This window comes from Ranitomeya variabilis, chromosome 7 (assembly GCF_051348905.1).
Source record: "Ranitomeya variabilis isolate aRanVar5 chromosome 7, aRanVar5.hap1, whole genome shotgun sequence".
Lineage (NCBI taxonomy): Eukaryota > Metazoa > Chordata > Amphibia > Anura > Dendrobatidae > Ranitomeya > Ranitomeya variabilis.
The window spans coordinates 199,876,409-199,897,581 of NC_135238.1; the positions used below are offsets into that span (position 1 = coordinate 199,876,409).

At 46.6% G+C, this 21,173-nt stretch overlaps 1 protein-coding gene and 1 long non-coding RNA gene across 2 annotated transcripts in view; one reads left to right on the top strand and one right to left on the bottom strand.

Annotated features, from left to right (window-relative positions):
- LOC143784418 (uncharacterized) overlaps positions 1–15,430 on the bottom strand; it is a 66,328-nt gene extending 50,898 nt beyond the window's left edge. Inside the window, exon 1 of the long non-coding RNA XR_013217783.1 lies at positions 15,304–15,430. This is a non-coding gene — a long non-coding RNA (uncharacterized LOC143784418). The remainder of the gene's footprint in view (positions 1–15,303) is intronic.
- A 167-nt stretch (positions 15,431–15,597) lies between these two features.
- Positions 15,598–21,173, top strand: part of LNPK (lunapark, ER junction formation factor) — a 90,582-nt gene continuing 85,006 nt past the window's right edge. The window contains exon 1 of the mRNA XM_077272641.1: positions 15,598–15,731. The gene's annotated coding sequence lies outside the window, so the exon portion shown is untranslated. The remainder of the gene's footprint in view (positions 15,732–21,173) is intronic.

Here is a 21,173-nt window from a genome sequence, read left to right on the forward strand (position 1 = left end):
GGTGGGAGGACCTCGATGTTCAGGCCCAGAATCAAGAACGTAAGTATCCTCAGTTCAGTTTTGTTGATGCATTCTAAGTATTGTTTCTAACCAATTTTTTTGTTTCTCCTATTTGAACAGGTGAGAGGATTGTGAAAAGGCGGTGGTCGATCAGGGATCGATTTAAGAAGGAGTTCAACAAAGAGATGCGGGCCCTGAGTGGATCTGGAGGACGCAGGAGCAAATACAAGTATGCACAAGCCCTGTCATTCCTCAGGTCAACGATGGTGACCCGAAGGTAAATATTACCCACCACATGTACTAACCAATGTTTAACATGTCTAAACCTCTTTTGCGCTTTCAGCCAGGGCCATGCAATGACAATATATTAATTGTTTCTTTTTCTCTTTTGTTCCACAGCACCGTCGGGAGCCTGCAGCACAGTTGGACCCTTCTGGGGCGATCTCTCAGGAGGCCGCCATTGAGGGACACTTTGACAGTGACGACCCCTCTGCACCTTCCCACACATCGGATCCCTCTGTCCCATCCACGAGCGCTGGAGCATCCTGGCCGGTTCCATTACATGTATCTGCTGGTGAGGATATAGCGTTTCCTGTACCCCACCCCTCTGCTGCTGCCACCTCTAGTACACCTGTAGCATCGGGGCGCCTTCGGCAGAGGGGTCAGGTACAGAGTTATGCGCCTGATTTCTTACACCTGAACGCATCATTCCAGAACTGTCTGAAAGTTTTGTCCGAGCAAATGGCTGCAGGTTTTAATTTAATAAATAAAAGTATACTCGAGATGCATACACTTCTGTTAACGATGCGTTCAGAGGCAAGACAGTCACCGAACAACACTTTTTTTCCAGTCGGTACTTGAGCAAATGGAGACGCTATATGCTTCTCAGCAGATGCAAGTAATGGAATCCTGCCAGTCTACTCTAGCGCTCATTGCCTCAAGAGCAGACTCTTGCCACCCATGCTGCAACTGCCCCCCTTCCTCCACTGTCCATCACTACAGCCACTACCATCCTCCTGACCCATACCACCAACCTGCCCATGCCCCATCCCACCAACCTCACCATCACCCACATCGTGCCCGTGCCCCGTTCCACCAGCCACAACACTTTCAGTGTTCCCGTGCCCCTTCCCACCAGCCACACTACCAGCGTCCCGCCCGTGCCCCTTACCACCAATATGATGATCCCGACCCATACCACTTCCCATCCACTTCATCCGCTCCTCCTCTCCCTGGCCACTACCTCCAGCCTGTTTCACCTCCTTCCCAACCCTCTTCTCCACCCATCACTGCTTCTACCTCCCAAAGCATCACCTACACCCCTCCATCCTACCAAATTCCTAACCTCAATCCCACTTTCCTGTCCACCAGGCATTGGTGGCTCAGAGGTTTTAGGCAGTGGTCTTGATGGGGGGGATTTGAAAGGTTTTTCCATACAAATGCCGCCCCATAGAAGACAGTTTGAAAACTTGCGAATCATTAGAGTGGCCATACGCCCCAATATCCACCGCTACAAATTTGTAATCCGCATCGGCGATGGCCATCAACACGATTGAAAAGTACTTTTTATAATTAAAATATTCTGATCCAGAACCAGCCAGTTTCACGATACGGATGTGTTTCCCGTCCACCGCGCCCAAGCAATTGGGAAACTGACACACTTCCAGCGGGGGGGCTGCAATATGCACAGCTAAATGAAAGCCCCCCCATGACTGTGGTGCCAAGGGGAGTGGGAACATTTAAAGGCAGTGCAGTGGGATTGGTTGAAAGGGGACAAAGGAGGGGGTGGGTGTTTAGGCTGAGGAGGGTGTGGATATAAAGAAAAGTGTGTGGTTAGGGACAGTACATGTGGCATTAGCAGGGAAAGAAGAACCCACCCACCCTCCCTTGTTTTTGTCGGGATTAGTTGATTAGTGGGGGTTTGGGCATTCGGTTTTAACGGGATTATTTTACTTCTAGGGAGTTAAGGTACCTTCACACGAAGCGACGCTGCAGCGATAGCGACAACGATGCCGATCGCTGCAGCGTCGCTGTTTGATCGCTGGGGAGCTGTCACACAGACCGCTCTCCAGCGACCAACGATGCCGAGGTCCCCGGGTAACCAGGGTAAACATCGGGTTGCTAAGCGCAGGGCCGCGCTTAGTAACCCGATGTTTACCCTGGTTACCAGCGTAAAAGTAAAAAAAACAAACAGTACATGCTCACCTGCGCGTCCCCCAGCGTCTGCTTCCTGACACTGACTGAGCTCCGGCCCTAACAGCACAGCGGTGACGTCACCGCTGTGCTTTCACTTTCACTTTAGGGCCGGGCTCAGTCAGTGTCAGGAAGCAGACGCTGGGGGACGCGCAGGTGAGCATGTACTGTTTGTTTTTTTTACTTTTACGCTGGTAACCAGGGTAAACATCGGGTTACTAAGCGCGGCCCTGCGCTTGGTAACCCGATGTTTACCCTGGTTACCAGTGTAAAATATCGCTGGTATCGTTGCTTTTGCTTTCAAACACAACGATACACGGCGATCGGACGACCAAATAAAGTTCTGGACTTTATTCAGCGACCAGCGACATCACAGCAGGATCCTGATCGCTGCTGCGTGTCAAACGAAATGATATCGCTAGCGAGGACGCTGCAACGTCACGGATCGCTAGCGATATCGTTACAAAGTCGTTTCGTGTGAAGGTACCTTTAGTGTTAGGTCATTGTCACAGTGGCTGAGGGGGGTGGGGGGGGGTTTGGGTTCTTGGAGTTGATGTTTTATGGGGTTGAACTGGCTTCGGTTTACGGGCTCTGGACGGGTGTTTACCTCGGGAGCTTTTGGAGTTTGTTTGCCCGGAAACGGGTTACATGGTGCCCTCGAGCTGGTGGTTACAGCTGAGGGTAAAGGTTAGGTTAAAAAAGTTTGTGGGGGGGGGGGCTTTTGCCCATGGTGTGCCAGTTTTGTTAGCTCCAAGAACCCTCCCCTTCAAGTTTTTACACAATTGTATAAATAGTGTTATTATGTTTGTTTTGTTAATAAACGGCCGCTGTGGCCCATTTATCCAAAGGAAAAAATGGTCATGTGTTAATTTGTTCAGTAATAAGTTTTGGTTTTATGGGGAATTTGGTATGGTGGGATTATGATGTCATGAGAGAGAAGGACCAATCTTGGCGATACACAGTCATGGAATCTGTCTGCTACTTCCAACCAAGTCTGCATTGTGGGATGTGGAATAAAATCATCGTGCAGAGAGTCCCACAGTGCACGGCAAGTGTGCCTCACTATTCCAGATATGGTTGAAATTCCCAGTCTGAACTGGAAATGTAGTGAAGACAGGGATTCTCCAGTTGCTAGGAATCTGTGAACAAAAGCAAGGCAGAAATCACTAAAAATTCAAAATATCAATCATTGAAAGTGCACTACAAGAGGACATCCAAAAGGAATGCTTACCGAAGAGTGACCATCAGACGCTCAGCAGGTGTAATGGAGAATCTGCAATAGGTATCACTCCTTCTTATTAGATGTTCAACCCGCTCCACCAACACATCAAAGTTCTCCGCTTTCATCCACATATAGCTGAAAAACGTCTCTGGGTCTCCTCGTAGCTCCATGTATAAAGTGGAAAAGACTCCCCGCGTCATTCTCTGTGCCGTGATGGGGTGGATCCCCTATTGGCGTTGGCGCAGACGCATGATGCGCTGTCTCTCTCGCTCCTTCTCAAGAACAATTGTTTTCAATTGATTCGCCTCCACGATGAAATCCACGTTGTTCTGCAGAATCTTCGCAATAATGCCGTCCATCCCATCCATCTTGCTCTGTATCTTGCGCCTCTCAAACCTGTCACTGATGGGCTGTAGGAACACTGTATATATAGTTTTCAGGGGGCCAATCACATGTCAGGGGGCGTTTTTAAAAACCGGATCCGTCGAACACGGATGGAAAAACGGACGAAACGGATGCCAACCGGATAGAACGGATCCGGTTTTCTGCCGGATCCGACAGAAAACCGGATCCGTCCCAACCGGTTTTCACAAAATAAGCCGGATCCGGTGAATCGGCATGCGGCGAAAAACCTGATGTGTGAAAGTAGCCTTAGGGGGTTTGCCCACAAATAAAGTTAATTTTAAAGTAGATTTTAATCAAGAGACCTTGGAATACGAATAAATTCCACAATTTGATGTTTTAAAAAAATGCTCCTGTGCTGAAATAGTCTTAGGGTATGTGCACATGTTGCGGATTTGCCTGTGGAATATTCTGTGTGGATTCTGCATCTCTTGGCAGAAACGCAGGTCAAAACCTGAGCGTTTTGTATGTGGATTTTGTGCATTTTTGTTGCGGATTTACTGCGGATTCTGTGCAGATTTCATGCGTTTTTACCCCTGCGGATTTTTATTATGGAATGGGTGCAGCAACGCTGCAGATCCGCACAAAGAATTGACATGCTCCTTCTTTTAATCTGCTGCGTTTTCCATGCGGAATTTTTTTTTTCAATTGATTTACATTGTACTGTAAATCACTTGCTGATCTGCAGCGTTTCTACTTGGGAAAAAAATGCTGCGGATCTGCAGGAAATCTGCAACGTGTGCACATACCCATATAAATGTGCCCCTGCAATGTCCTGTGTAATGACTGTATACGGACATGCTCTGATCACGCCACAACTCCCAGACAGGGGAGAACAGAAAAAGATACATCAGTAGTTGAAAAAGATACCTCAATTGTTATCAAGCCCTCCAACAAGGGGAGGGAATGTTGTTATTTTGGACACTTATGAGTATAGGAACATGTGCCTTTCTTTAGAAGATGATCACACTACCTATGCTTTGATCATAAACAATCCGATATCTAGAACCATGGATAAACTAAAGGGCATTCTCCATAGGGCCAGAAATGACAACCTGGACTGCCAGGAAGTGTACTACAGTTCCACTTGTGGCACCCCAGGAGTTCGGGTACCACAGTAGTGTTGCCTTCCTCTCGGGGAGGGTAGTGCTATGCCTGGAAACAAGAGGGATCTCTTTGGCAGGTAAATCACACACACACACACACACACACACACACACACACACACACACACACACACACACACAACCTTCTGAATCCACACACACACACACACACACACACAACCTTCTGAATCCAGGCCAGGACGAGGATCTCAAAACCCTGTTTTAGGGCAGCTTTCCTGGATAAAGATCCTGGTTTGGAGGAGGGGCTAGTTTAGTAGGGATCAGACAGTCTGGAGAGCAGACAAGAAAGGAGCAGAGGAGCCAAAGAGCAGAAACCGGGTACCGCGAGTACTGCCCAAATTAAGCCTGTGGTACAGCAGCACCCTGGAGTCTAGAGTCACCGTGCAGAGACCCCAGAAGGAACGGCTCAAGCTGTCTATCATACAGGTACCTGTCCCAGGACAGGGGAAAGAACCAGGACCTTGTTAGGACACTACAGACAGCAAGGGACTATAGCAAGCGCGCAGTGGAAGGCTCCCAACCTGACTTACCAAGGGAAATCCACTTGTTTCCGGGCTGCCTGGACTCCTAATGTACCTGTTGCCGGTACCCTGGACTGTGGCCTGCCAACTACAGTTAACCAGGTAAAGACTTTACAACTTGTATCCTTTACTCATTAACCGGCAAACACCATCATCACCATAAACTCTAGGACCCCGCTTCACCTGTGGGAAGCATCACCATCATTGCTGCAACAACATCCCCCAGAGGACCCCTTTAAAGCAGCGTTAGTCCCCCTATTGACCGAACACCACAGGTGGCGTCATGACAGACTTATTCACAATTCCCCTTTAAAGACTGTTCCCTTTTACAGTTATTCCCAGGGCCACAGACCGGGTTGCAGCCACCATGACATCCCCTTTAATAGCCGACCGGACCCGGTACCGAGTACCCTGCCCTGGTGGGCGACTCACACTAACTGTACAACACCTTTTTAAGTAAAGAAACCCCCTTTGTAAAATAAAAACATTTACTCACCTTCCACCAAAATCGCACCTATAGCAAGGTCAGCAACTGGGCTCAAGTGACAATGTTAAGTCACGTGACCCCTACAGCCAGTCAGAAGATGCTACTCTGTGGCTGAGATCATAGAAGCCCAAATAGTGACCGTTAATTGGCTGCAGGGCTGATATGACCTGATAATGCTGTGCGGGGCCTGGCTTAGCTGAAACAACACTGTTGCAGGAGGTTAGTAGGGAGGCTACTTTATATAAAGAGGTTGTCCACTACCCGAAGTCAGTTGCTGCCATTGTCAGGAAGGATAATGTCTCATATACCTTTTGTGCCATGTTTCATGTCCGTCTGCTTTGCTTCCTATGCCCTGGCATCAGTCATCACTTCCACTGCTCCCGTCCTACTACATTTCCCATCATTCCTTGTGCTGGGTTGCAAGCCAACAGTGAGGACAGATCTGTAACACTGCCTAAGCCCCTTAAACAGGGTTTCCCTCTTTCACTACAAAAGTGTGAAAAAAAATAACTCTCCAAAAACCTGAGCTTCACTCAACCTCCTGGGATCCATTGCAGAGTCTCCACCGCTATCTGGAACGCCACCTGTGGTACTCGGTCAAGGGTGACCGACGCTGCTTAAAGGGGTCCTCTGGGGTGATGTTGTGGCAGCAGGGATGGTATGGCTTCCCACAGGTGAAGCTGGGTCCCGGTGTAGTAGGGACAGGTGGTAGGTGGTGTAGAAAGAAATGGAGGACACAGGGTTGCAGTCTCTTTAACTTTTTACTGATGGATTCAGGCAGCCACAGTCCAGGGTACCGGATCACAGGTGCAGGTATGGTCCGGCCGGCTTGGAAGCGAGTTGGGAATCCCCCTTACCAGGTGGGGTTGGAAGCCGTCCTCCTAGCGTGGTGGTGTAGTCCCTTGCTGCCTTAGGCCTCTCACAAGGTCCTCACGTTTTCTCTCTGTCCCCTTTAGGTAGGACACTACCCTTACGACACGTAGTTCGAGCCTTTTTACAGGATCTCTATCACAACCTGGGCTCTATGCTCTACTGTGTCCTCAGGTTTCAATGGTGGACAGGTGACTTGCAATCCAGCTGTCCTGTTTCTGCTGTGAGACATAGAGTCCTTCACAACCCCGGTCTTCCGGCTACCCGTGTCTGCGCTCAGTAGGGAGGTAGCTCAGTCGCAGCTAACCCCCAGTTCTTCACTCCTGCGCTTCACTTCCCTTTCACGCTCTCTACAATCTGTTCTGCTTTCCCCCTTTAGCTCTTTCCAGGAGCTGCAGCACCTCTCGTAGCTGCACGGCCCTCTCTTTCCTCTCTGCCTCAGACTGCTCCATTCTGCTGTCTGGCACTCACTAACTTCCCCTCCAGACCAGAATATATACAGGGGAGCCACCCACAAGCTGGATCAGAGCTTCCCCTTCTGGCTTGGAGTATGTACATGTTGCATGCTTGTGACTACCTGCTAAAAGAGATCCTTCCTCGCTTCCAAGCGTGACATCACTCTCCCCGTGAGGAAAGCAATGCCACTGTAACAACCAGAAACCTGGACTGTTACACTATCCTTGTTTCTTTGGTGGCAGCGGTGTCATCAAGTTGATAACGCTGCAGCTAATAACTGCAGCATACTACCTACAAATAAAACTGAAGCATATGCCAAGCAAAATTAAAAAGAAAACATTTTATTTAACAAATATTGACACACAACTGTTTAAAAAGATTCAGTGGATGAATACACACATATGGACCTGAGAACACAGGACATAATATACCTATGCCATAAACTCTCAAAAAATGGATAAATATCCAGAGTATACATCCCCATCAGAAGAAGCTAACGCGAAACGTACGTCGGGAAGCTCCCTGCTAACTAGGTCATGTATACCCCTTGAATTTAGCTGATTTGCTTCCTCCTTCATGTCTAGCTGACTATTGCAAACCTTAAGTAGCATGCCTGCACTTTAACCTCTTCACCCTGAAGCCTGTTTTCAACTTCCTGACCAGGCCATTTTTTTCAATTCTGACCACTGTCACTTTATGAGGTCATAACTCTGAAACGCTTCAACGGATCCTGGCGATTCTGAGACTGTTTTCTCGTGACATATTGTACTTTATGATAGTGGTAAAATTTCTTCGATTTGACTTGTTTATTTGTGAAAAAAATGGAAATTTTGCGAAAATTTTGGCGATTTTTAAACTTTTAGTTTTGATGCCCTTAAATTAGAGAGTCATATCATACAAAATAGTTAATAAATAACATTACCCACATGTCTGCTTTACATTACTACAATTTTGAAAACATAATTTTTTTTATTAGGAAGTTATAAGGGTTAAAAATTGACCAGCGATTTCTCATTTTTACAACAAAATTTGCAAAACCATTTTTTTTAGGGACCACCTCACACTTGAAGTGACTTTGAGGGGTCTATATTAGAGAAAATGCCCAAAAGTGGCACCATTTTAAAAACTGCACCCCTCAAGGTACTCAAAACCACATTCAAAAAGTTTATTAACCCTTCAGGTGCTTCACAGGAATTTAAAAAAAAATTGAACATTGAACTTTTTTTTCACAAAATTTTTACTTCAGATCCAATTTGTTTTATTTTACCAAGGGTAACAGGAGAAATTGGACCACAAAAATCGTTGTACAATTTGTCTTGAGTAGGCCGATACCCCATATGTTTGGGTAAACTATTGTTTGGGCACATGGCAGAGCTCGGAAGGGAAGGAGTGCTATTTGACTTTTCAATGCAAAATTTGCTGGAATTGAGATCGGAACCCATGTCGCGTTTGGAGAGCCCCTGATGTGCCTAAACAGTGGAAACCCCCCACAAGTGACACCATTTTGGAAAGAAGACCCCCTAAGGAACTTATCTAGATGTGTAGTGAGCACTTTTAACCCCCAATTATTTCACTAAAGTTTAGAATGTAGAGCCGTGAAAATTAAAAAAAATCATTTTTTCTTTCCACAAAATGATCTTTTAGCCTGCAATTTTTTTTCCCCCAAGGGTAACAGGAGAAATTGGACAGCTAAAGTTGTTGTCCAATTTCTCCTGAGTACGCTGATACCCCATATGTGGGGGGAACCACTGTTTGTGCGCACGGCAGAGCTCGGAAGGGAAGAAGCGCCGTTTGGAATGAAGACTTAAGATGGATTGGTCTGCATGCGTCACGTTGCATTTGCAGAGCCCCTGATGTACCTAAACAGTAGAAACCCCCCACAAGTGACCCCATATTTGAAACTAGACCCCCCCAAGGAACTTATCTAGATGTGTTGCGAGAACTTTGAACCCCCAAGTGTTTCACTACAGTTTATAACGCAGAGCCGTGAAAATAAAAAATCATTTTTTTTCCACCAAAATTATTTTTTAGCCCCCGGTTTTGCATTTTCCCAAGGGTAACAGGAGAAATTGGACACCAAAATTTGTTGTCCAATTTGTCCTGAGTACGCTGATACTCCATATGTGGGGGTAAACCCCTGTTTGGGCGCACAGGGGAGCTCGGAAGGGAAGGAGAACTGTTTTAGTTTTTCAACGCAGAATTGGCTGGAATTGAGATCAGACGCAATGTTGCGTTTGGAGAGCCCCTGATGTGCCTAAACAGTGGAAACCCCCCAATTCTAACTGAAACCCTAACCCAAACACACCCCTAACCCTAATCCCAACCATAACCCTAACCACACCCCTAACCCTAATCCCAACCGTAAATGTAATCCAAACCCTAACTTTAGCCCCAACTCTAACCCTAACAGGAAAATGGAAATAAATACATTTTTTTAAATTTTATTATTTTTCCCTAACTAAGGGGGTAATGAAGGGGGGTTTGATTTACTTTTATAAGGTTTTTTTGGCGGATTTTCATGATTGGCAGTCATCACACACTAAAAGACGCTTTTTATTGCAAAAAATAGTTTTAGCATCACCACATTTTGAGAGCTATAATTTATCAATATTTTGGCCCACAGAGTGATGTGAGGTCTTGTTTTTTGCGGGACGAGTTGACGTTTTTATTGGTACCATGTTCGGGCACATGACATTTTTTGATCGCTTTTTATTCCGATTTTTGGGAGGCAGAATGAACAAAAACCAGCAATTCCCGAATTTCTTTTGGGGGGGCGTTTATACCATTCCACGCGTGGTAAAATTGATAAAGCAGCTTTATTCTTCAGGTCAGTACGATTGCAGCGATACCTCATTTATACTTTTTTATGTTTTGGCACTTTGACACAATAAAAACTATTCTATATAAAAAATAATTGTTTTTGCATCGCTTTATTCTGAGAGCTATAACTTTTTTATTTTTCTGCTGATGATGCTGTATGGCGGCTTTTTTTTTGCGGGACAAGATGACGTTTTCAGCAGTACGTTTATTTGTATCCGTCTTTTTGATCGCGTGTTATTCCACGTTTTGTTCGCCGGTATGATAATAAAGCGTTGTTTTTTGCCTCGTTTGTTATTTAATTTCTTTGCGGTGTTCACTGAAGGGGTTAACTAGTGGGACAGTTTTATAGAGTGGGTCATTATGGACGCGGTGATACCAAATATGTGTACTTTTATTGTTTTTTTTTATTTACATAAATAAATGGATTTATTGGGAAAATTTTTTTTTCTTTATTATTATTATTATTTTTTTTAAACTTTCTAACATTGTCCCAGGGTGGGACATCACTATATTAGATCAGATCGCTGATCTGACACTTTGCATAGTGGATCGCCCAGTCTAGGGCAAGGGGTACTCGGTACCGGGCCCTTCGGTTCTCAAGGGGGATGTCACGGTGGCTGACCCGATCCATGGCCCTAGGGACGTCCGTGTAAAAGGGAAAGGTCTTTAAAGGGGAAATGTTTGTGACGCCACCTGTGGTATTCGGTCAGGGTGACCGACGCTGCTTTAAGGGGTCCGCTGGATGATGTTATGGCAGCTAGATGGTATACCTTCCCACAGGTGAAGTGTATCCCCAGGGCTTCCCAGTGTGTAGATGGTGAGAGGCGCAGTGAAGAACGAGGACACAAGGTTGCAGTCTCTTTACCTTTTACTGAAGGCTTCAGCATCCACAGTCCAGAGCACCAGATCACAGGGCAGGCAGAGTCCGGCCGGTTTGGAGGCAAATCCACAGTCCCCTTATCCAGGTGGAAATCAGTAGCCTTCCTCTAGAGCCTTGGTGTTGTAGTGCCTTATTGCTAAGCCTCTCATAAGGTCCTCACAGATGTTGTAGATGTTATGTCTCTCTCTCTGTCCCCCAGATGGATAGGACAACTTGTATGACCGGTGGCTTGAGGCTTTTTACAGGGACTCTATCATGCCCCGGCCTCTCGTGGGTGCCACCTTGCCTCTTGGGTATGGGGCGGATCAGTAATGTGAAATTAGCTGTCCTGCTGGTCTCTGGAGCAAGGCATAAAGGACTATTGCTCCCTCGGTGTTCCGACTACCGGGATCCTGCGCCTCAGAAGGAGGCAGCCTGTGCAGGGCAGAACTCCTTCCGGTATCCACTCCTTTGCTATGACTCCTTCTCACCCTCTCTACAATACAGTTCTCTGTTCGTGTCCTTTCTTAGGAACTGCCGCACGTGGGGCAGGCGCAGCTCCGTGACCTTCTGTCTAGGCCTCTGACAGGATCCCACCCCTGTCAGGGACCAACTATCTGAGCGGAGCTCAGACAGCAACTGCCTCACTTCCTCTCCAGCATAGCTCCCCCTGGTGGACTGGAGTATGAAATGTGTTGTCTGTCTGTGATACCTGGTAAAGAGATCTCCTTCATTGCCTCCAAACGCAACATCACTCCCCCCAGAGGAGAACGATATTACTGCAACGACCAGGACCCTGGGGCGCAGCACATAGCACTGTGTCAGATCAGCGATCTGACAGGCAGTGCAGGAGGCTTTCCGGCACCTGATCTGAGCAGGCAATGGCTAGCCACCTCACTTCAGGACTCGGAAGGAGCCCCGCGGCCATCTTGGATCCGGGGACCCCTACGGAACATCGCGATCGCATCGCGTTGTTACGGTGGGAGAGCGCAGGGAGCCCCCGTCCCTGTGCGATGCCCCTCTATGTCGCTGTCACTACTGACAGCGGCATTAGAGGGGTTAAATGCCCACCTGCACGCGATCGCCGCGGCGCTCACTGTGAGGCCGCGCGATCATGCCGCCGTACTACTACTGCGGTTTGCGGGAACTCAGTTCCCGCAGAGCAGTACTAGTACGGCGCATGTCAGGAAGGGGTTAATCACTGCACCTTAACCTCATTTTATGTTATCCTTGATTGCTGCCATATTTAGTAGCTTGTTTTTGCACCTTTACAATATGGTTTTGTCTCTGCAAGTATTCTAAAGCATGTTTTGCACTAGTATTGAACACTAGTTAGCACTATGCACTTTAATGTTATTTATTGTCTTTGGATATAGAGATAGCAAGCAATTTTATAATTATATATGTATACAATTTTGCTGTGAGGAGCCACAAAGGTTTTTTCATAGAGCCATAAGCTATACGGGCATCTAACTAGAGCTGTATGGAAAACTCTTTTCCTTATTTATATGTCTATGCTTTATGGATGTTATACTGAATACCAAATTTGGCTGACATAAGGGTACGTGTCCACGGTCAGGAAACGCTGCGTGTTTGACGCTGCGTGGGGCCGCAGCGTCAAACATGCAGCGTCCAGATGTTCCAGCATAGTGGAGGGGATTTTTTGAAATCCCGTGTCCACTATGCGTGGAAACACGCACGCGGCGGCCCTGCGACTCCGGACATGCTGCGCGTCTTTTCAGATCGCAGCATGTCCGTGTTCCTTGCGGCGACGCGTCGCCGCAAGGAATAACACAGGGACCTATGCGAGGGGTGCGATGATCCCGGATGTGTACAATGAACACATCCGGCATCATCGCGTCCCAGAAGGGGGCGGGGCTTAGCGCCGAGCGGCTTTGCCGCTCCGACAATACCGCCGGCCATCCTGATCGTGGACACGTACCCTAAGAGTCCAAAAGCACTGTTTGCAAAGAGAAATATATTGAATTATATAACATTGATTAACACTCAAGAAAGCTTTGCTCCATATATAGGGGTAGCACAGTGGCGCAGTGGATAGCACAGCAGCCTTGCAGCATTTGAGTCCTGGGTTCAAACCCCACATCATCTGCAAAGAATTTGTTTCTCTAGGGTTCCTCAAAAAGGTCTACCTTATAATAATAATCTTTATTTTTATATAGCGCTAACATATTCCGCAGCGCTTTACAGGTTGCACACATTATCGCCACTGTCCCCGTTGGGGCTCACAATCTAAATTCCCTATCAGTATGTCTTTGGAGTGTGGGAGGAAACCCACGCAAACACGGAGAGAACCTCCGTGTTTGCGTGGGTTTCCTCCCACATTCCTATGACATACTGATAGGGAATTTAGATTGTGAGCCCCAACGGGGACAGCGGCGATAATGTGTGCAACCTGTAAAGCGCTGCGGAATATGTTAGCGCTATATAAAAATAAAGATTATTATTATTATAAGGTAGACCTTTTTGAGGAACCCTAGAGAATTTTTTTTTTCTTTTTATGCTCTGGATATTTACCCATTTTTTGAATGTTTATGGCATGGGTATATTAATTCCTGTGTTCTCAGGTCCATATGTGTGCATTCATCCACTGAATCCTTTTAAGGCCGGTTTCACACGTCAGTGGCTCCGGTACGTGAGGTGACAGTTTCCTCACGTACCGGAGACACTGACACACGTAGACCCATAAAAATCAATGCATCTGTGCAGATGTCATTGATTTTTTGCGGACCGTGTCTCCGTGTGCCAAACACGGAGACATGTCAGTGTTCGTGGGAGCGCACGTTTTACACGGACCCAATAGAGTCAATGGGTCCGCGTAAAACACGGACCTCACACGGACATTCTCCGTCTGGGGTCCGTGTGCGTGCCGGAGACAGCGCTACAGTAAGCGCTGTCCCCCCCACATGGTGCTGAAGCCGGTATTCATATCTTCCCTGTAGCAGCGTTTGCTATAGAGAAAATATGAAGAATAGTGTTAAAAATAAAGATTTAGGTGTCCGCCGCCCTCCCACCCCCTGTGCGCCCCCCCGCTGGTCAGAAAATACTTATCCGGGTCCCCCGTCGGCTGTCGCTCCTTCCTGGTCTGGCCGCGCCTCCTACTGTATGCGGTCACGTGGGGCCGATCAATTACAATCATGAATAGTCGGCTCTGCCCCTATGGAGGTGGAGCCACATATTCATGACTGTAAATGATCGGGCCCACGTGACCGCATGCAGGAGAAGCCGCGGCAAGACCAAGAAGGAGCGACAGCCGACGGGGGACCCGGGTAAGTATTTTCTGACCAGCGGGGGGGCGCACAGGGGGTGGGGGGGCGGCGGACACCTAAATCTTTATTTTTAACACTATTCTTCATATTTTCTCTGCAGCAAATGTTACTGCAGAGAGGATATGAATCGCAGCTTCAGCACCATGCAGAGTGGGTACCACACGCTCCGTGTGGTACCCACTCGCCATACGGGCGGCACACGTGTGCCGCAGGTATGGCCTCCGTGAGTTCCCAGGCACACGGACAACTCCGGTACCGATTTATTCCGGTACCGGAATTATCTGGATGTGTGGGACAGCCCTAAAGGGAACCTGTCACCCACCCCCCCAGTCGTTTCAAACTAAAAGAGCCACCTTGTGCAGCAGTAATGCTGCATTCTGACAAGGTGGCTCTTTTAGTTCTGGGTGCTGTAACTAGAGAAATAATCTGTTTTTTAATATGTCAGAAATACCTGGTCTTCAGTCAAGGAGACCGGCGTTTCCCCCCTGCTTTAGACGCCACACAGCCGTCACTCACATCTTCTTGGCGCCGCCTCCTCCTCATCGCTGTTTATAAAATAGCCGGCGCCTGTGCTCTTCCCCTGCCTGGTGCAGGCGCAGTGAGCGCTGCCCGTCTGTCCTCATATGCAGCCCAGCTGACTGCGCGGCCGCCCTGCTTGTGAATCCCAGCCCCGCAGTGACTTATGATTTATCCACGTTCTCCCTCTGTACCTGCACATGTTTTGATGAAAGGACTGTTGCATTTTGGACCGGTGAGTGAACTTCAATTTTTTCTTCGTTTTGATATGCTTCAGTTTATTTGTAGGTAGTATGTCATTTTGGAAGCGCCATTTGTGACTAGGTCATTTCTTTTTGGTTATAATTACTGCAGCAGTCTACGTCAGCAGAGCTGTTGAATTCAGTGTTTGTTTGTTTTTTTACAGAATTTGCCTTTTTTTCTGCACCAAAAAATGCAAAGCATTGATCCTTACAAAATGAGGAAACCAGGTAAAGCTAGTTAAAAAACGTAAATTTACATAATACAGCACAAATAATAAAACAAACAAACAACTATTTTCACCTCAGGAGTAAAAAGGAGCAAATGCCATGGCGATGTGATAGCGGTCAGTAAATGAAAACTGTGGTTTCCCCCTCTTTGGCTGCAGTGCACACTGGCTGCGCCGTTATTCCAGAGTCGCTTATGGCGGTTTGTAAATCTGGTTCTCTGACAGCGCCAGTGACCGCCGCCACAGTCCTGGTCATGTCAACACCACAGCACAGAGTGACACATCTCGCTCAGGCAGCTTCCCGCCATTTTTTAAACTGCACGTCACTGAGCGCCGTTTAGCCACGCCCTCGTTGTCTGATTGGCTGCTGCTTGCGCTGTGCGTCTGACGCCGGCGTGTGAGGAGTGAAGGGCGGGGCCGGCTGCTTGGAGTACGGCCGGCGCTGTATGAATGCTTGTGGGCGCAGGAGGCGGCTTTGTTGTGGCGCTGCTGTCACTCTCAGGTAACGCTGGCTCTGTGCTGATAGCCCGGTGTGTGCAGGGGGAGCAGGGGCCGGCACTGGTCCGTCACTGGAGCTCTTCCCCCCATTTTTTCACCTGTCACAGTATATTGCCCGACGTGGCCGTGTGACAGCCGCCACTCGTGTCCTGAGTGGAGCCACAGTGACATGTTCTGCACCTGCTCCATACGTGTGAGCAGCTGTGTGCCGGCCTCAAGGAGACTGTGGAATCAGGGGTCCTGACAAGTGTGAGCCCCACTGTCACCTCTGTGCTCTGCAGGAGGCAGTCTCCTCTATAGCACCTCACATTACACTCCATAAACTCCTCACTGGGGATAAGAGGAAGGACCGAGCATGGTACCTAAGGGAGCGCCTGATCTGTGCTGTGGGGTCCTGGGAAGATATGGATGGCCTGATGTGGGGGGCAGGGCCGGTGCCATGGTCACATGCGCCCCGTTGGGGGGGGGGGGGTGTCACTGTGAGCCCCTGGATGCTGGGGGGGGGTCACTGTGAGCCCCTGGGTGCTGGGGGGGGGGGTCACTGTGAGCCCCTGGGTGCTGGGGGTCACTGTGAGCCCCTGGGTGCTGGGGGGGGGGGGTCACTGTGAGCCCCTGGGAGTTGGGGGGGGGGGGGTCGCTGTGAGCCCCTGGGTGCTGGGGGGGTCGCTGTGAGCCCCTGGGTGCTGGGGGGGGGGGGTCGCTGTGAGCCCCTGGGGGGAGGGGGTCGCTGTGAGCCCCTGGGTGCTGAGGGGAGTCGCTGTGAGTCCCTGGGTGACGGGGGGGGGGGGGGTCGCTGTGAGCCCCTTTATTATTTTCCCTTCACGCTTTCCAGGAGCCCTAACTTTGGACCCATAAATAGTTGTATCAGGGTCTTTCAACTCTCTGAATTTTTTAGAGACGTAAAATCATGATTTTGGATGTTTATGTAATAAATGTTCTGCTATTCTGTTACTTGGGACAGTTGCACACATGACGATACCAAATATTTTAATGTGGTTGTCCCCTCTTCAGAAAAGTGAAGATAAGTTCATTTACTAGTAAAAATCAAAATTGTGCATTACTCTCCTTCCCTGGGTCCAACAGTAAATTTCCTCCCGCTATGTTTTTTATGTATGTCGCATCTATAGTGGTGCAGATAACTGAGTGCTGCCGGTGTAGATGGAATGAGCCACTCAGAACTGCTGAGCTCGCTGACGGGCTACCGTATTCTCACAGCAGCCTACTGCCGAGCTCAGCGGTTCATGCCATCTACACAGGCAGAGCTGCAGAGCTCATTGTCCACTGCTGATGTGACATTAAAGTAACAGATACTAGGAACAGTGCTCAGTGCTTTATCCCAGGAGGGTGAGTAAAATGCAATTTTTAGAAGAAACTTAACATTTTCAGTAAGGGGTCAACCCCTTTAATAACACTGTAGGAAAAATAGGGTGACTCTAACGCTAGCGATGAGCGAATGTGCTCTGATAAGGTGTTATCTGAGGATGCTCCTGTGCTAACCGAGTGTCTTCTGTGTCCCCGATAAATATATCGAGTCCCCACGGCTGCTCGTCAAGTGCAACACATGCAGGGTTTGCCTAACAAACAAGCAATCCCTACATGTGTTGTGGCTGTCAGTCGTGAGACATGCAGCCGCAGGGACTCAAACATATTTTTCGAGCACGCTGAGGTTGCTTGATTAGCAAACGAGCATGTCCAGATAACACCTTGGGCTACTTTCACACGTCAGTTTTTTGCCTTCAGGCATAATCCGTCTATTTTTGAAAAAAACAGATCCGGTGCAAATTGTGAAAAACTGATTCTCCGGATCCGTTTTTTTTTTTTTCTTTGCTGGATCCGTTTTGGTTTATCGGGCTTGCAATTCTGATTTCCTGCTCGAGAGAGAGAGAGAAATACGGGGCATGCTCAGTGCAAAAAAAAAAAAAAACGGAATCCTGTCAAAACACCAAACGTTTCATTTGTTTATCGCTGTAACCATCGATGAGCGTTTTTTCACCGGACAGAAAAAAGTTCATATGGACGTTTTCTCCGTCCGCTGGAAAATAAATTTTGGACGAATCCGGCAAAAAATGGATGAAATGTGTGGCCATGAGGCACAATACGGCGCTAATACAACGCTGAGTAAAAAACGGATCCGTTTTTTCAAAACTTGCCGGTTGTGACTGATGGCAAAAACCTGATGTGTGAAAGTAGCCTTATCCGAGCACGTTTGCTCATCACTGTTTAACACTTTTTTTTTTTTTTTGGCTTCATTTTTTTTTTTTTTTTTCTTTTTAACTTGAACCTTCAACTGCTTGTACATTACACTGTACTGTCATTCTCCTATGAAGCCCCACAGTTGGTCCTTGATTGTAATGACAAGACTGCACCTCATTTCCTCTTAAAGGGGATATCCAGGGTGATTTTTTAGTTTTTAAGGCTGTAGAAAAAAGAACAGAAGTAGTTACTAAAAGCTGCAACTACCTGCCTGTTTTACCCAGCGTCAGCTCAGAGTGGCTACAGACCTCTCCTACCAGTGATTTATCTGCTCCTCATCACCAGAGCAGCTCTTCCTCTTCTTGGCAACTCTGTTGATGTGGCGCTTCTGCCAATATCATGCTGATTCACAGCTACTTTTCCTGCAGTTAGGCAGCGGGGACCCAAAGAACATGACAGGTTCCCTTTAAGTGATTGAATCACATGATATACTGAATCTTTTCTCACAAAACTGTCAATCTCCTCTTCTCCCCCTGATATAACATGGTTCTTGCCCCATATACCTGGGCCCTGTACTGTACTTATTACCTTCCGTATTGGTAAAAAATGATTTCTAGCACTGTCTGGATTACGTCACTGCTTTCTGCTGATTCTGCACATTGGTTGCTGGCTATGAATACTTTATGGGCTTTAGTCATTACCGGCGTTGCATATTTCAAAGTAATAACTTTATTTTTAAATCTGACCTATGTCTCTGCCTAGCCTATAAATGGGTATTACCAACTCGTCAAATACATTTTTTTTCTTGGGTATCAAGAAGTTATGCAATCTTAAATATACAGTAAATAAATATATATTTTTTTGTATTTAATGGTTACACTTTTTTTTTTTTTTTTAAATCAATTCTCTTAGTGGGTTGCCTGAGTAAAATGTCTGTAGTGTTGACAGAATTTTGATCAACAATCTTTAAAGAAGGATTATACAGTAATTTTGACATGGATTTTTAAAGTAATAATAAATAGATCACCTGGACCAAATGCGGTTTGTGAAATGTTGTGGCTGATCAACTTTTTGTGCCTGTACAAATTGTGTGGGATGACTGAACTCATTGATGTTGGTGGAATGGGCTGACTATTTGATGTATATGTAGTTGTACTGACGTTCTCCTGATGCCGGACAATATCAGAGGTGATCAGACATTTATTCTTTGCTTTCTTCATTTGATTTGTGGGTTAATTCCTGCTGTGTATATATACTTTTGTAATTTATGTATTGTCTTTATTTAGCATTGGTATGTTTTTTTTCGATAAATGCTTTTCCTTGTTGACAAACTGATATACTATTTATTAAGTCATGTATTATGTCTGCCATAGGTTTTCAGAATAAAAAGAAATACTAAGTGAAAAATAGATTAGAAATAAAATGAAAAGTTGGGCATGTCTGGTTTCGGCATACCCAATTCATTGTTCTGGCAAGGGGTAAGCTGTCAGATGTTTGACTGGTCGATGATTCTATCATTTCACATCATTTAGCCTGTGGTTGGGTCTGGACTTCGACCTTTTAATATCAGTGAAAAAATGCATCTGTTCTAGGCAACATTCATGCAACCATATTTTTGATCAGAGTTCAGTCTATGAAAAAAACTGACATCTCTCTGACCAATGTTTTTTTTTTTTTAAATTGAATATGCAGTACTTCCATATTTTGTATGAGATTTAACTATTCTAGTCTATGGGTGCTGGGAGGCAGTGAGGGGAATCGTATACGAGGGTCGTTGTGTCCCCCATAATGCTGCCATTGTGAACTAAGGCATACCCCAAAGAAAACCTGACATGGGCTTTTTTTTTTTTTTTGGAGAGATCTGTAGGATTGGAAGTGGGACGGATCTCTCCCTCCACTCCGGGTCTTTGGAGTGGCCTATGTTCACGAAACCCATTTAAACTTTCAGTTGAGGCTTGTGTGTGTCAGTGTTTTGTTTGCAAGCTTCAGAGCAGGAGGCTGTATGCAGGACACGTTTGTGTTGCAGTCGCCCACATTAGCCGACTTATTCGGTTGCTCCGGCTGCAAACCGGGGGCTAAAAAGTTCTGGATTTATTTTGTGAGTTTGCCGCGTGGACATGAAGCCTCTGCCTTACAGTATGCAAAAAAAAAAATCGCATCCCCCTACGGATCAACTGTCTTAGCATCCAATTTTTACTGATATATTGCAGTTCTTTAACATAGAAACTTTGTTTGTAAATTTTACTGACTGATGACTTATAGAAACAGATTTGATATGGATGACATCTACAGGTTTTTTAAATATGCTCATGTGAACTTGGTATCTCGCTTGTGAAAAGGTCATGTTCACTATTTTGTCAGGATTTCTGATGCAGAATGGATGGTGCACTAGATTGCGGTATTCTATGAGTATGTACACATGACACCTTTTTCAGGTGACTTGTGAAGTCTCTGTAAGCTTCCTTTAACTGCCTCTGTTATATATATGACCAGAGAGACCCCATAGAGAACTCTAGGTCAAACATCATCGGTATTTTTCTGAAGCGTTTTCTTGTGGCATGCACATACCATAGACCTCATGTACTCAGGGGAAAAAAAAATCCTTGTGGCTGCTGCTTTCATTCTCCACAGCATGATTGTCATTGCCACATAATTTCCAATGGGGCTAATCTGCAACCAAATCTGTGACATTTGCAGCTGGTTGGCCTATAGCCTATCAGCCGCATTTATTAGAACTGCACATTGTGGACTACTAATATTTGGGGTGTAAAAGTGTTTTACAGACGTGATCAATGGACCTTTTGGGTTGCACTTTATCAATGCAAAAAAGCTCCAGAGTTTGGAGGCTTTGGAGAGTTTGGGTGTGGACTCTGCTCGGCACCCATTTTTTCGGCTGCATACCACCGCCCTGCATTGCCTGCAGGCTTCTCTGCAGAGAGCACTGTGTGAAGTAACTTTGCACCTCCCATTTGACTAGGTAACCTGTACTTGCTTCATTATGTAAACCGAGGCTTTAATGCAAATATCTATTCAACAACTTTGTGCCAAAAAACAAACAAACAAACAAAAGAAAAAACGTATGCAGGCGTTATTATTAGCTTTAGTTATTGTTCATAATGGGCCTAGTCTGTTTAGAAGGTCTGTAGAATGAATGTATTCACACATCTGTTAATCATAGATCCATGTAACTCAGAGAAATGTCCTATTATCATATGATTTTTGCAGTTCAGACATGGCTATTGGTGTAGTGCCT